Genomic DNA, 17,172 nt, shown 5'->3' with positions numbered 1-17,172 from the left:
ACCAAGCTTATGCTTCCCAGTAAACTTTACAACTCAAGCCTAGATGCCCATGGATGCCCATGATGCCCTTCCAAGCGCAATGGCCATTCTGGCAGCCATGGGCTCCATACCCACAACAGCAACAACAGGCAGTACCCACCACTCTGCCCTTAACTGGGGCACCTCAACCAGCCATATTATCATCAAAGACACCTTCTGCCATCTCTGAACATGGGGCTGAAGAACAGGAGCAATTCTCTGACCCAGACGAACCACCTGACATTCAGTTGTCATCTTCCTCACTGGAAGACACAATTATGCCTCCATATCCGACCACTGCAGATGATTTCAAGCAGTTTCAGGAACTTTACAAGAGAGTGGCCACTTCCCTAGATGTCTCTCTGGGAGAGGTCCAGGGATCTCACCACAAACTAGTGGACATACTACACATGTCCACTTCATCCAAAATCGCCCTTCCCATGAATGAGGCGATTATGGGCCCCAGGAAGTTGCTTTGGCAAACCCCAGCAAGGATTCCACCCACATGTAAAAGGTCTGATAAGAAGTATTATGCGCCAGCCAAAGGCACTGAATTCCTTTTATCACACCCAACGCTGAATTCACTGGTTATCAACACAGTGAATGAATGGGGTAAGCAACAGTACTACAGGAACACCCCATATGATAAAGACTGGAAATAGCTCAACGTATTCGGCCGTAAAGCATACTCGGCAGCGACCTTACAATTGAGAATTGCCAATTATGAGGCCCTACTGGCCAAGTATGATCACAATAATTACGCAAGTGTCTCAGAATTTATAAACTTTATTCCAGATGACAAAAAGGCTCAGTACAAAGCACTCATCACAGAAAGCCAACTTATCACCAGAACAGCACTACACATGGCCCTCGACTCAGCTGATTCCGCAGCGAGATCCATAGCAACAGCGATAGTTATGAGGAGAGCCTCCTGGCTCCATCTATCCGCTTTCCCAAAGCCAGTGCATTCTACTATAGAAGACTTACCCTTTGAAGGCATCAGACTCTTCGCAGACAAAACAGATGAGTCATTGCACACCTTGAAGGACTCGAGGGCCATCTTGCAATCTCTGGTCATCCAGGCACCTTAGGAACAAAAGACGGCAAACCAATTACCAGACCAATTACCAAACTCCTTAATGATTCTGACCCCCTACATATACTCAACGAAATAGGTGTTACAGCCAACGGGCAGAAACAGAGAAGCTTAAGGAGAAGGCAGCCCGCTCCCTTGACTGCTACCACTCAGCCATCAGCCTCTAGACAACAGATCTAAAGCCCTGGTCAAGGGCCCGAGAACCCCATCTCTCTCAATGCTGGCACCACCTGCCATTGGCAACATTTTCGGAGATTGCTTACTCCCATTCTACCCCATCTGGCAGTCCATCACCATGAGCAGATGGGTATTAGAAATCATCAGAACCGGTTACTCCATCCCCCTTACCTGCAAACCCCCTACCCACTCCCCTTCCCTGTCCCTCTTCAGGGACCCCCTCACAAACATCAACTGCAGGAAGAGGTGAACCATCTCAAATCCCTGGGAGCACAGTAGAACCTGTACCAACTGAGTACAGAGGGAAGTGGTTCCATTCCCACTATTTTCTCACCCAGAAAAAAACAGGAGGTTGGAGACCCATTCTCAACCTGCAGCAACTCAACAAGTTTGTAAAAACACAAAGATTCAAAATAGTCACCCTAGGCACTATAATCCCAGCATTAGAGAGGGGGAATTGGTTCTCAGCCCTCAGCCTATAGGATGCATATTTTCATATATCTATCCATTCTTCACATCAGAAATTTCTGCGGTTTACAATAGCACAGGACCACTTTCAGTACAAGGTTCTACCCTTTGGTCTTTCCACGGCACCACTGGTATTTTCCAAAGTACTTGCCATAGTAGCAGCCTACCTACGTGGAGAGGGAATAATGATATTCCTGTACCTGGACAACTGCCTCCTAAAAGCACCAATGCTGCAGGCAGCCATCGATTCCAACCAACATACGATACATCTATTTACCTCCTTAGGACTTCAAATAAACTTACAAAAGTCTACCCTAACACCTTTCCAACGTCTGAGCAGACCTTGATTCCCTCAAAGCAACTGTCTCCCTTCCAACAAAACACTTTCTGATTCTAACTGCCTTAATCTTAACAGTGCGGAACAGCCCGCAGGTCTCTGCCAGAACTTACCTACAACTACTATGCCATATGGCTGCCACGACCTTCATCCTCCAACATGCAAGGCTACACGTGCAGTGCCGTAAGGCCTGGCTATGCACAAATTATGCCCCCCACAGGGACAGGATAAACAAACTCTTCACCATGCCCAATGCAGTCAAGGACTCCCTGCTAAGGTGGACCAATCCAGAAAACATTTGCAAAGGCATGCCATTTCTACAGAATCCACCAGCGCTCACCATCACCACAGACGTATCCCTTCTAGGCTGGGGGGGGGGAGAAGGGGGCTCATCTACAGGCACATTCTATACAGGCTCGCTGGTCTCTGGTGGAGTCCCAGCTTCATATCAACCTTCTGGAACTACAAAATGCCTGTTCCCATTTCCTACCACTAATCCAAAACAAAACTATACAGATCCTCATGGACAATGTAGCCACTATGTTCTACATAAACAGACAAGAGGGAGTGTGGTCACACTCCCTATGTGTGGAAACTATGTGCCTTTGGCAATGGTGCATCAAATATAATGTCCATCTTCTAGCTTCATACCTACCTGGCTGCCAGAACAACACAGCATATGCCCTGAGCAGGAAGTTTTACGAAGACTACGAATAGGAGCTGAACACATGGGTCATTCGAGATATTTTCCAGATGTGGAGGTTCCCAATGATAGACCTGTTGTCATCACACAAAACTCCAAATGCCCCCAGTTCTGCTCCAGAGCAGGACTCAGTCGACACTCTCTGGGCAACGCCTTCCTCATCAAGTGGAATGCCCCACTCCTGTACGCATTCCCCCTCACTCCACTCTTAGCCTATGTACTCCACAAGATAAAACAAGATGGATCCAGAGTGATCCTCATAGCTCCCACATGGACACAACAAACATGATACCCTTACCTTGTCCACATGTTGGTCTGTTCCCCATGCACGCTCCCGCCTTTGCCTCGGCTTCTATCACAGGATGCAGGCCTCATCATCCATCTGGATCCCCAAAAACTTCATCTCAAAGACTGGTTACACACATGGACATAAGTAATGCAAATCATTAGCCTCACATAAAAAAACCACAGCAGATTAAATTATTTTTCTGGCAACTGGCAAATCCATTAAAAAAATGGCCAGGCTGGTCAAATACTGGCAGGTGGTAACCCTATCTATAGCAGTGATGTTAAATCTGCTAGCTTGTAATAAGTCTCTCTGGTTCGTCCCAGAGATATGGAGCAGGAAAGAGGCAAGGAGGTGATGTCACCATCTCAAATGTATACCTCCAGTCCATATGCATAGAAAAATATTGGCTCAAACAAGGAGCTATGCATCACATGGTCTACCTGCCCAGCTGAGTTACTGGGCCTCTGTTGTCCATATGCTTTCTGAGGGGTCTGGAGGGGCCCACTGGAAGAGCTGATTCTCCTTAATGGCCCATCAACACATGGCTGACTGGTCTTGATGTAAATCTGTCTTGTGGGCCTTACCCAGGAACACATGTTTAGTAACAAGCATACTGTAAAATTTCATAACTTCATACACTGTGGTGATACACACTTTTCAACAGTATAATACTCCTCAGCGGATTATTACTTTTCCAACGATACCTTACAAGGCATGCTTTGCACAAGATTTATCACAACAGTGTAACACTGGTGACAACAATAGTGCAGATAATCTCTTTTTTTTAATATAGTGTCACAGGCAGCTTAGCCACCTGTGCCACTGAAGACCCAGAGGAAGGGTGAACAGGCCTTAGCGGAGAACAAGAAGGAATCAGGTTACCAGACATCTCAGAAAACAACAAAAATGAGATGATAGGTCCAAAGATTGGGTGTGCAGAGACTCAACTCGGGGCGCCAGTGTGTGTGGAGGCATGTGCCTTAATAAGAGCTCGGATATCAGTATAGCAGAAGATTATTTTTAAAGCGCTGAAAAATGTTTGCAACAAAACATCAAAAGAATGAATTATAGATATCGTTATTTTTATTTATTTATTTTGTTGTTACATAGTTTCAACTGGATTCATTACAAATTCAAAGCTCAGTCCAGGTTCACTAAAGTGCATAATGTTTTTTTAATCACATCTCAGTTCATTTTCAAACTAAACTGTGTTGATTGAGAGCATTCATCCTGGAAAATTTGGGTTTTCACATGGAATTTGTGTAAAAACAAGATGAAACTCAATGGTGTTGCTCCACTTGACTTTGGAGGCTTTGATTAAAAACTCAACCCCCAAAAAACCTAAGTTGTGGGAGCCTAAGTGGATTGATGCCATATAAAAGGCCAGGATGGGAACTAAAACTGCTAAGTTTCACATTCATCTAATTATTTTGGATTAGAGATATGCAATGGGCACAAAGTTTGCATCTTTATTTAGATTTGGAGCTGATCTTAAGTTTTGGTGATATTTGGATATGAGGTTTTGGGGTGTTCCAAATGGGTCAATGTGGACTTGCTGCAAAGAGATGAAAACTAGTTGGAGAGTTTGTATGCATACCTCAACTTTCCCATAGATTAGAGGTGAGGTATTCAGATCCAAGGTTTGGACCCTCTGAGGTTTTAGGACTGCATTGTTCTTAGATGGAAGCTGGCTTTATTATACAGTACATTTTGCTGAACAGGCTCTAGATTTGATTGGTGGCATACTCTCAAAATTCCCAAAGTCCTGGGTCTAGCTACAAAGTTTCAGGGAATCCTAATTTGATCTACTCCTCTCTACATTCCAATATGGCTGCAGACTGCTCTTTTCTGGTGTCACCAGAGCAACTTCACAGTGCTGTGTCTGCAAAATCAGATGCCCAAGTTTGAAAGGCTGGAGTGCAGGCACTCTTGGATTCTGTCTTGAACTGTTGGCCCAGCTCTGCTACATATGTAACCTAGAATCTAGTAGTCAGTTTCTATTTTAAGACATTTAGGCTGTTTGATTCTTCTTGTAATGCTACTGAATTTTGCAGTTAGGTCCTTGTCTAATTTCAAGTCTTAGAAATTCTGTGAAAATGTTGATGCAATAGATGTTTAAATTAAGGCAAGAAAAATAGGACTGGGATTATTCTCCTCCAGGGCTGCATGCTTAATAGGAGAACAGTTGTATCACAGCACCTAGACAAAGAGGAATTCCACAATATGAAGCAAGAGCTTAATTCATAAAAAATCATGTGCACTTTATCTAGGATTTCCAGATGCTTTATGACTCATTAAATCTTTCTCTTGGAGCAGCTAGTCACTTTTATTTACCCAAGGGATCCGTGTAAGGAATTGGTGTAAGTGTCAGAACTTCGTTTACTGATAAAGAAATGGATGAGAGAATCTGAGATTCCTAGAGAAAAAGAAATTGCAAAATGTGTGTAGGAGTCTGATTAAGAAAGCTAAAGCTAATGCTAACTGGATTCTTGCTTATCTGTAGGAGCTATGTGAAATGTTTTCAGTGAAACAGGAAACTGCATTAAACATGCTTAGGTTTAGGTTTCATTTACAACATAAAATTCACATCAGGTCTGGCAAAAGGCTTATGAACCGCTCAAGTAAATCTAGGCCCATGTTATTTATAATGATTAATTAATTATTTTTTGCTAGAAAAAAATAAAAAACAAAATAATGCAATGAACAAGATATTTAAATACAACAATTATTACTGACTTCGAAACATAGGGATGCAAGTACATACGTCTATTGCTGTGAGCTTTTAATTTGTTTTGTTCTTTAAAAAAGTATAGAAAAGAGGCAGTGCATGACTATGGATCTGGCTGTACTAGTTACAAAACTAATAGAAGAAAATGTTTTAATAATTAGATGCATGAGTGATGTTATACAAAGACTGTATGAATGCATCCATATTTCAATAAATTTTTCCTGAGTTAGAACACATTTCTGGATACAAAGATCTGTTTCACTCCAAAAATAAATATATTGGAATTAGTAAATGAATTAAATCTTCCAGGAAGCATTAAGAAACATGTATTTATGTGTCTGTTCACTAGGAAAATATTGAATACTCAGAAAATGGAAATGTACCCATTTATTCAAAATGGCTGAAAGAATGAGAAACACAGATTTACTGAGCCCACTTTTGAGCTAACATGAGCTAGTTGGTGGTTTCATGGCACATTTTCAGTTTCAGATGGGTCTAATGTGAAATCAAATGCAACTTGATGGTTTTCTATTAGAATGTACAGTTTATTTGCATCTGAAAATGGAGCCAATGCAGAACAAAATTTAAGACTGAATTCACACAGTAAAAATACAGAGTTTCATATACAGCTCTACTTGCTCTTTGTCCTAGTCTATATAATGTAGTGTACTGGATGCTGCATGAAATATAATCCTCATTTATACTGAAAACTGCTCTCCTTTCAAGAATATGGTTCAGTTACTACATGGGGTCATGGCTTCTCTTTTATAGCCCTCAATGGTTATTAGTTTTCATTACCATTACTCCATTGGGTACTGTATAGATTTGTACAATTATCCATCTCTCTTACCTGGTATGTTGGGTAATTTACTCCAAATTGTGACTCGTTTGGTAGATCCTCATCTGGTGTAAATATGTTTTAATGGAGCTACACTATTCAGACAAGGTGAGGATGTGGTCCTCTCAGCTGTCCTGCCCTTAGAATAATAGAAACTCTACTTAGATTAACAGGTTCAGATGACTACCCTCAACCTCTTACAGAGCCAGGACATTCTAGAAGTCCATAGGACACTAATATCAGTACTTAGCTATCACAGTTATAAGTGCCTGAGATAAAAAATATAGTTAAACAAATACTACCAATTGGCAAATCTCAAAAGATTAAAAGATTCCGTTAAGATAAACACCCAATAGTTCAGTATAATATCAAAACTATCTGAACCGCTGCTTTACAAAACTAGGAAGAAGTCTTGTAAGAAAAGCTTTTTTCCTGCTATTTCACTGCATCAAACTCTAGTCCTCCATGATTTTTTTAAAAACTGAAAACACAGCAGTAAAGATGATAGCTCTGATTGTCCTCTCATTTACAGCAGTTTTACGCCATTATAATGGCATTGATTGCAGATGAGTTACTCCTGATTTACACTAGTATGAATGAGATGAGACTAAAGCCCAATGTTTGTACATTTCTCCTCAGAATGGTGCTCCAAAGTAAGCATTCAGACAGCATGGTGTTGGTGATGGATTTGGAGCTCCACTGTGATAATTTGTGAATCACCTGGGTATTGGTATATTTACTATATGAATATATTGGTTAAAGTCAACAGGAATCTGTGTGGAAAAATAGGCAAGAAGTACATTATGGCTCAGGAGATCCACTTCTCAGGAAACACCAGAGGAGCAGTAAAGGGACAATGCTAGCACTTATTAGATTGGATTTTTGCCTCTCTCTCGAGCAGACATACAAAACTGGTTTGGACCAAAATAGGAAAGGCCCATGAACACTGAAGAACAAAAGAACTCTAGCAGGATTAAAACAAACCCCCTCTCCATAGGGGGAAGGAATAGTTTGAGGGAACCAGACTGAGACAAAGGACCATGCTGGGGGTGTCCGAAGAGGTTAGGCCTGCCTATGTTACCACCAGGGGAGGCTAAGCTTATAGGTAAGATAAAAATGCAGGAAGACTTTGTTTTTAAAAGCCTTTTTTTCTTTAATCCCTCATTGCTACTGCAAAATAAACAGTATTTGGGTTTGAAGAGGCTGTTTTGTTACTCTATACCACCGGTCACATTTCCAAAGGGAAGAACTGAAGGTGCCTGAACTCAGACAGACCTGCGGGGTCAGAACTGTGGATACCTAGGGTACAGTACTCCAGGTCCTGGTCTAAGAGTGGGAGAACTATGAAATTCCAACCTGGGGTAGGAAAAAGCATGAAGCCTAGCACCCAAGGAGGATGCTCAGAGAGATAAGGAAGGGGGCAAAGGTGCAGCTAGTCCAGTAATAGGGGATATGTCTACATTTGAGCTGGGAGGTGTGATTCCCAGCTCATGTAGACATAACTGCGCTAGCTCAGCTTAAACTAATGTCTAAAAATAGCCGCGTCTGTGGACTAGTCACCCACGTACTTACTCAGGAGGTAGAGCAGGATTGTACCCTGAGTGACTAGCTGAAACAACCACCCATGCCACTATGGACACTGCTATTTTTAGGCACTAGCTCAAGCAAAGCCAGCATGGATATGTTATGCAAGCTGGGAATCACACTTCCCAGCTCAAATATAGATATACCCTCAGAGTACTGAATGACCGTATGTGAGAAAGAAGTTGACTATGCCTTGGAGCAAGGAATACTACCCTGTTAATGTGCTGGGGCAAGTCTGGGTGAATCCGACAGCCCATCCTTTGGAACAGTTCCTCTGGGGTAGATTACACAGATGCCATAGTCAAGGAGAGGAAGCAAGAAAGGATGGTCCAATGGTTAAGGTGCTAGCCTAGAAGAGTCATGTTCAATTCCCTGCTCTACCACAGATTCTTGAGTGACCTTGGACAAGTTTCTTAGGGCCTGTGTACATGGGGACATTTATTGGCATGGTTGTACTGGTATAACTCTCCATGCGGATACTCCTATTCTTGTGTAATAGTGTCCACATAGTGAGTTATATCAGTAAATTTCCCCTTTTAGACAAGCACCTAGTCTCACTTATTCATCTGTTCAATGGGAATAATAGCATTTCCCTATATCAGAGAGGTGTTGAGGATAAATACAACAAAGACTGTGAGGCACTCAGGTTCTACAGTCATGGGGGCTATATAAGTACATCTGATAGACAGGAGAGGAAAACTTTCTTAGCCTCAACTACAGTCATGACAAAGGAATGCAAAAACTAACTATGATGCAATCAGTTGTCCTTGTATCAAATCTTCCGATACCAGTGCATTTCCCTTCTCCCCCAGGTCACTTCATATGACTTGATCTGGATTGCACCTTTTTTCACAGTTTTTGGTGCAGGGATGGTGTAGTCCCATCTCTGTTTCCATTTAATACGCAACAGTGGTGCTGGGTAGGGAGGGTGAGTATCCATAAGGAACTGACAAAAAAGGCGAATGCTCTACAACAGAGGTATGTATTAGTAACCAAAAGTGTCTTCAGCAGTTTTGGATGTAGTAGTGGAAAGTTTCACAAAGGAACTCCAGTAATTGAAATTGCATAAGTTCAGAAGAGATACCATAGACAGAAGAGATAACACTGTGTATCCCTGGGGCCCTGGCTGAATAGGCCACTAGCAAACAGATCAAAAAGATAGTGAATACCACTATTCTCAGATGAGGGCTCCTCTGATAGCAATAGTTTTGAAAGAAAGGAAAGAGATTGCTTCCTTTTATGAGGTGAGACATCCACTCAGAGCCTCTGCAGTTGAGGGGCGAGAGGGAGAAACAACAGGGAAAGTTAGGAGGAAAAAGGAAATGGACTGCAGTATAGAGAGAGGACAGAGTCAGGTTATTAAACTTTCATATAGAGTCCTCCCAAAAACAAAGAGAGAAGTTTTTTATTTCTGCCTGCCAGGACCCATTATGACTTCATAACTGATATTCATATGATTTGCAATTTTCAACAATTTTAAAGTTGGAGAGGTGAGTTCTGTACAGGGCTGAGCAGTAGGTGGAAATCAGAACCTGTTCAAATCAGCTACAATCTTGTGCCAGACAGCATCATGATTTTGGAGAAAGCATTTGTATTTCAGTGTCCATTTGCATTGCATTATTGACACCATAATTTCACATCATGTATTCCAGGAGCCTGTCAGTAGCAATCATGTATTTTGGGACACCATGTCTGGAGCACGTGTAGAAGGATTTTGGGTTCATGTCTGCCAAACTTTGTGTTCAACGGTAGAACTTTGAACTTATTTTTCCCACCCATTCCTAGTTCTGTGATGGTGACTATTTCCAAGGTTTGAAATCAACTCTAGTAAATACTATTCACTAGCTGCTAACCACTTGAAATCCAAAAATGTTAATACAAGATTGGCAGTCCCTTAATATACACATTTATATGCCTTTTATGGACAATATTTCAGTCTTGCAAAGAAAGACAACCTATTGAAGCACCTTAAAGTGCAGTTCAAGTTTGAAAAGTGATTCTATAAAATTGGCATTGTGACAATTCCATTTTTGTTTCAGTGATGCCAGAGAAAATCTTTTCTGTTGACAATGAAAATAATTTTTTTCTAACTGCCACCTTTGCAAACTCAGCCTGGGATTGGAATGTGAAGATGGGTTCTTTCTGGCTCATGCATCATCACCACTAATAAAGATTCTGCTGTTCACATTTTACACTGTTATTCCTGTGCACCACTATGGTTTTCTAATTGTGATCTCAGTTACATCTCGCATTGGGGTTGCCCATATTAATTTCAGGGAGACTTTGGCCTTGTAATTTATGATGACAACATAAAGGTAACTTCCTGCTGTAAAAGACATGGTCTCAAAATTTGCACCATTGTGAAAAATATGACAATCACCAGATTTTCTCCTAATTTTAATGTTTAGGACTTTACTAAAAATCATTTTCTTTTTTCAAATCAATATTTATACTGGAGCAAAATGAATATGAGGCCAACCAAGTGTTTGGGTGGTCCTCAGTTTTTGAAGTCTAGGCTAGATTCAGATAAGCATCCAAAAATGTGAATGCTTATACCAACTATTAGAACTTTCTTAGGGCACTTTGTATATGTGTTGGTCAGTACTTACCTATAGGAGCAGACCCATTTACTTCATTAGGAGAACTCGTGTGAGTAAGTGCTAGGCAACGGGCCTGGATAATCAAACCTTTAATCTTCAAAATTGGGTATCCCATATCTTGAAGAGAACACGTGAGGAAGATGATCAAGCAAGTGTATGGCTATAATGCTGCAGCTCAGGTCTGAGACAGGGAGGAGAGATTAGGAGGGGAATGGGAAAGCAAGGGGACTTCTCTAATGGTATAATCCAGATCAGTGTTGCAGGGCAGAGGAAGGAGATGGAAAAGCAGCAAACACATACTGTAGAACAGGCCCAAATGCCCTTCAATTAACTGTTCTTTCCCTCTTTTCTTCAATTTTTTTCTTTAACTCTTTTTTTATTTAGTTCCTTCATAATGTATTACTTAACTTATTAACACTTTGGAGCAGGACTTTCTCTGTAACGCGCCAAATATATTTTCAGAGCTGTGGAGATAATGCGCCTTCTCTTTGCCTCGCTATTTTTATTGTTTCTATAAAAATGAAAACTCCATTTAAATTCAGTACTATGCTGGAACTCACCCCCTGCTGGGGAAACTGAAAGCTAGGGCTGACGGCTCCTGCTCATGTTGAGCTCTGCATATAATCTCTTTAAATAGAGATTTGGAGAAGTGGACTTATTTCTAAACTGTTTCAGAGACAGAGACAGAGAGAGAGAGAGAGAGGAAAAGCATCTAGAAATGTTAATGATGGAAACTGTGGCACAGTTTAGATGGAGAAAGATTTGAATTTATCTCTGTTCCTTTTGACCTGATGAAATGCTATCATATGTTGTGGCAGAGTTTATTTTCTGTATATAGGAGTATTAGCCCTAGCAGTCTGGTAAACTGGGAAGTTACAATCTACCTCACAAGTTACAGCAAAGTTGTGGCATTTAGGCACAGTGTTGGATAAGGGGCAGTACTGAGCAGAACTGCCCCAGTAAAACCACAGGACAGCATGATCCCAAAGTTGCACAGGACACACAGAATGCTCACTATTACACCCCTCTGGGATTTCTCTTGCAGATTCGAGTGGACATGGTATTTCTTTTTTCAGCTGTAAACTGTTGCATAATGTTGTTGTGCATTGTCAAATGGCTTCCACTTTCCACATAGCTGCATTACAGGACATGGGGAAGTGATTTCAATATATGCCATTCATGAAAAGTTTCATTAAGGTAATTTCAAGATCCCAAATTAATCTCTAAAAGTGCCAGTCATATTTATATAATTTTCTAACTATATTATAAATGCCAGCTTGTTTAATTATAAGAGGTTGTTTTAAGAATGTACACTTATATTGTAATTTGTGTGTATATTGAAAACAGAATTAGTATAAAAATGTCCTAGGCTTCATAGATTTTATATACTGTAGCATTTGCTTTATTGGCACTCATTTATGAGCACACTGAGAAAATAACTTTTGTCCTGTTAAAACATACTACACCTTTACCCCAATATAACGCTGTCCTCGGGAGCCAAAAAATCTTACCGCGTTATAGGTGAAACTGCATTATATCGAACTTGCTTTGATCCACTGGAGTGCGTAGCCCCGCCCCCCGGAGCACTGCTTTACCGCGTTATATCCGAATTCGTGTTATATCGGGTCGCATTATATCGGGGTAGAGGTGTATATGCAACTATACATTAGAAAAATAGACAGACTGAGGTGAAGTTACCATCCATGAACATGGTTGTTTATTTAAAAATCAATATTTTTATTTCTATCAACACTGAAGAAATTCTTTGCCTTTATTATAATGCTGAGGATGGGAAATTTTGAGCTAAACTAAGCACTGAATGCTTTTTAAAGACACACTCTCCATATTTAGGTAGGAGAGAGAGGTTGTTCTGAAATTATTGTGGGAAGCATTTTATATACACTGACTATGGATTTTTAAAAAAATTCAATTCCTCCTTTCCCCTTGTTAAAGTTTCAGTGGGTTTATAACCATCTGTTTTTAAGACAATAAGAAAATAAGAGATGCATTTTGTAGTGGTCTGGAAAAACCAATTCTCATCAATTATTTTAATTACTCTCCCTCACAGGCAGAAGATCTGTGCACTAAAAATATTCATTTCATTTACTGAAGTAATGCTAAGATTTCTCTCCATTTTAACAGGATAGTATTGCTAAAGCACTGGATGGTCTGCAGCAATAACATGGTGGTCCACTAGAGGGCACGGGAGGTCTTAGCTTAACAGAACCTGAAAATATAGACACAAGAGAATTTTGAACCTTTTATAAGGTAAAACTTTTCTTTGTAGATTTACTTCCGATTTAAAGGAAGTAGTTAATTGTGAACTTATGGAAAAGGGTAAAAGCTGTTAATATAGTGACTCTGGGGAAACACAATAATCATAATATTTGATTCATATGGTAAAGATGAACAAACTGATTTAGATGAACTAACAACTAACTGTCTCAGACCTTTTCCCAAAACTCATTCTAAAGCAGACAATTCTTTCTGTAGGCTTGAAATGAGTGGGTGGTGGTATAATGCTGTTGTGACATACAGGAATAATGCTAAGAGATTGGTCCCAGCCACCTGATATGTGTCAGGATTACAAAAGATTGTCATTCCAGTGGCTGCGATTACAGATGTAAGTTTTTATTTGTTGCGTGCTTATTTTATTCTATACCACCCAGTTTCCAGAGAAATACCCAAACAAGCTGAAAGATGGTATTTGTGCTACTTTTCCAGCCCAACTGGCATCAGTAAGTGCTGAGTAGAAATACGCTCAGATGAAGACCTCTGAAATTTGGGGACAGAGAGTTGAAATCTGGATCTGAATTTTGCAGCTCAGGCCCATCTCTGAGCTTGAGATTTTCCTAAATCGGTTTATGTGAAATTTGCAGCCCAGAACATTGCAAAGGTTTGGATTAGACCTGTGCAGAACTCAGAATTTTCATTTTGCAGGGCTTAGGGGCTGATACAAAGCCTATTGACTGAAATCAATGGAAGCCTTTCATTTTTCATACCAGTGGGATTCTTTCCATTTACTTCAATGGACTTTATCAGGTCCAGTGTGAACATTTTTCTGTCCATTTTGGTTTGCATGGTGAGTTTTGGTTTCTACAGGTTTGTGTCCCTAGGTTTCCATTTAAAGTTGAGATTCAAATGGACCCAAACCTTAAAGCAAAACTCAGCTCCAGTCAACAAGTTGTTCCTGCTGCTAAGCCACAACCAGGCAAGACCACAGAGTTTCCCAAGGTGACTTCAATCTAAAGCCACAGTCAGGGTTTATTTGAAACTCAGTCCAATGTAGAAAAGATCCCCATTTACAGAAAAGAGATGACTTTGGATGCAAATCCCACTGAAGTCAATTCAAAACCTTCCAGTGATGTAAGTGAATAAGTTATCTTCAGTGACTGATCTTTTTCAATCATTAACACTTATTGTGTCAATGGATAATTAATGTATTATTGAATTAGTCAAATGGTTTGTTCTGTTATCCCCAAAGAACAGGTATATCTTTCTATCAAGTTTAATTATAATATAGCAAATAAATGCATCCCAGGCTCATATGAAAGCTTACAGTATAAAGCACTAATATAGAGTATAAAGTAAAATGTTCTCTTAGTATGATGTAGTTTGTAGATATCCAGACGTGTCATTGAAACCAGATATTGTTTCATTTCTTTTACCGGTATATCACAGCATGATTGAAAATGTAAATTCTAGTGAAGGGAAAATTTTAAGCAAAGCCAATATAAATATTGGTACAGTATGTAGGAAGCCAGAATGTCTAGGGAGTAAAAATATCATTTTGTAGAAAATGTGCAATATTTTCAATTAATCCTAACAAAAGATGTGAATATTTGTAATTTTTAAAAGCACCCTTTTCTCTCTCTCTCACTTTGCTGTGGGAATACTTTGCTATAATTAGTATATATGAGACAGAGGGAGCAGACACTGCCAATATAAAACATCTCTATCTAAGAAGAAACACTCTGTTTTAATCGATGACATCACTTACTAAACCTGAAATTAAAAGTCCAGGCAATGATTTCCAAAGAAGCCTAAGGGAGTTATGTGCACAACTATCATTGAAAGTCAGATCCATATACCAGGTATTTTGCATCCATTAAACAGAGTCCTGTCAATTAGACTTAGATTGAAAGCCACTGGGAATTGGGTGCCTAATTCTGCTATATCCCTTTGGAAATCCCAGATCTAACCACTTTACTATTGACTGTTTATGCTGCTTGCTTATTCCTACATTTCACTCCATAGGGATAATGACAATTTATATATCAGTTTTGTTAGGTAGTTTATTAGGTTGAGCATTAATATTTATACACAGAAGTAAACAAAGTGATTAACAGATCATAATGGTCATGCATAATCAATCAAGATTCTACAGGATAAAACAGGTTAAAATGTAAATTTAAAAGACAAAAGGAGATGGCTACTTAAGTCAGAGCTTTGATTAAAAGTTTCAGACAGAGACATTAAATCTGGGTTAAGTTTAAGTTCATCAAAAGTTCAGACTCAACAGTTTCATATTTGTTTCTAGCTGATTTTATATTCTCCTTGTTCTCTTGTTTGTGGGTTGCAAACAAGACAAATATTTAGATCCAAGAACATTTCTTTTAATTGAATTTGAGTTGGTTTGTTTGTTAACATACGTATTCATATTAACTTTTGTGAAACCCTTTTTTTTTTAAACAAAATCTAAATTAAAATCAGTTAAAGTACCAGACACAGGCAATGGTGATTTTTTTTCTGTTTGTAAGGTGTTTTATTTGTTCAAGTGTTCTGAAAAGCAAACAGCCCCTATGAACCGCACTAAGAGTACAAGTTGTGTAACTAGCATATTCCAACCTCCAAACGCCTTTCATGTCAATATGAGAGATACCATCAGGCACTTTGAAAGCACCAACCTATTTATAAAGATACCATCAAAACCTGCCTGATGCAGCTGACTTATGAATCAATTATCTGGACTGCACCAAATGATATATCTGTTCTGAATTTTAGAGCCATATGTTTAGAGCAAAATCATACCTAGATAGGCTATTCAGCATCACAACAAGGTTCTTATCTTCATGTATAGACCTGTCAAAAATAAAAATGGAAAAAAAAAAAACCCAAACCAAACCCTGACTGTAGGGCTTCTTCCCCAGAAAGTGTTGTGATTTTTTTAAGTTCATGACTATCCAGTTATTTATAGCTTGAGATAAAAGGAAAAGATTAATCAGTAACATACATGGGATCAATGTTGATAGTGAACAGTAAATTTAATGTGGTTGAAAGCCGATGAAGGTGTTCAGTGAGGTTTGTATATGGGAAAACTTTGTGCCCTAAATGTTGGCATCATTTAACAACAACAACAAAAACCCTCTTTTAATACAGAATTTACAAAGCCATTCCAGGAAGGCATAAACACATCTCTTTTGGATGAAGTATAAAACTTGAAGATTGTTGTGGACATTAAGGGCTGGTCTACGCTGGGAACTTAAATTGGCATAGCTATGTCTCACAGGGGCATGAAAAATCCACATCCCTGTATGGTGTAGATAAGCCAACCCTAACTCCCAGAAATAGATAGGTCAATGGAAGAATTTCCCTAGATACCGCCTCTTGGGGAGGTGGATTAACTATAGCAACAGGAGAACCCCAGTGCTGCAGCTGTGCCACAGAAGAATTTTAATTGTAGACATACCCTGAGATCCCATGGAGCTTTTCACAAGAGTAGGTGTGTTAACTGTCAAATCCTGCATGTTCCAGGTCAGGCAATTACATGCCTTTTACCCAAAATTCCCCCTGCAGTTCCAAGTGGATATGGCCCTTGTCTTCCATTCTCATCCTGTGAGACAGTGCTCTGGGAAATAGCAACTCTTTAATATAATACAAGAGGAGGCGTATTTTCAGAGGTAAATGATGGCCCTTTGTAAAGCCCTTCAAGCCGTCATGTCAGTTATTGTTTTTTGGATTGCAGTAGTGCCTGCAGGCCCCAACCAAGACTGAGGTCCATTTGTGCTAAGTGCTATGTAAACCCACTGCAAGACATGGCCTCTGCCCTGAAGAGTTTACAGTTTAGACTGACAAGGTTGGGAGCAAAAACTTAGGCACAGAGAGAGGTGAAGTGATTTGCCGTGCCCAGGGTCACACTGCCTCCACTTCAGTTTAATTTGTTTACTTATCTGAGGAGATTGTGTTGAGCTGTTGAATTAAGTAGGAACATTTCCTGCACTCTCCTGGGTAGTCTAAGTTGTAACACAATGGCAACTAGGAGAGACAAAGCTGGCACATTGTTCCAGCCCACAGGATTCCACTCCTCTTACTTTCCAATAGCACAGAAGACACA

The 17,172-nt window shown here is 39.9% G+C and overlaps 1 long non-coding RNA gene across 2 annotated transcripts in view; it reads left to right on the top strand.

The window, feature by feature from the left end:
* LOC120382354 overlaps positions 1 to 17,172 on the top strand; it is a 249,645-nt gene that overhangs the window by 216,225 nt on the left and 16,248 nt on the right. The window contains exon 4 of one of the 2 annotated variants that reach the window (XR_005588221.1): positions 12,981 to 13,106. The exons of the other annotated variant lie outside the window; for it this stretch is intronic. This is a non-coding gene — a long non-coding RNA (uncharacterized LOC120382354). The remainder of the gene's footprint in view (positions 1 to 12,980; positions 13,107 to 17,172) is intronic. 2 annotated transcript variants of the gene reach the window in all.

Source organism: Mauremys reevesii, linkage group 1 (assembly GCF_016161935.1).
Source record: "Mauremys reevesii isolate NIE-2019 linkage group 1, ASM1616193v1, whole genome shotgun sequence".
NCBI lineage: Eukaryota > Metazoa > Chordata > Testudines > Geoemydidae > Mauremys > Mauremys reevesii.
This window is presented reverse-complemented; position numbering and strand designations above follow the sequence as displayed.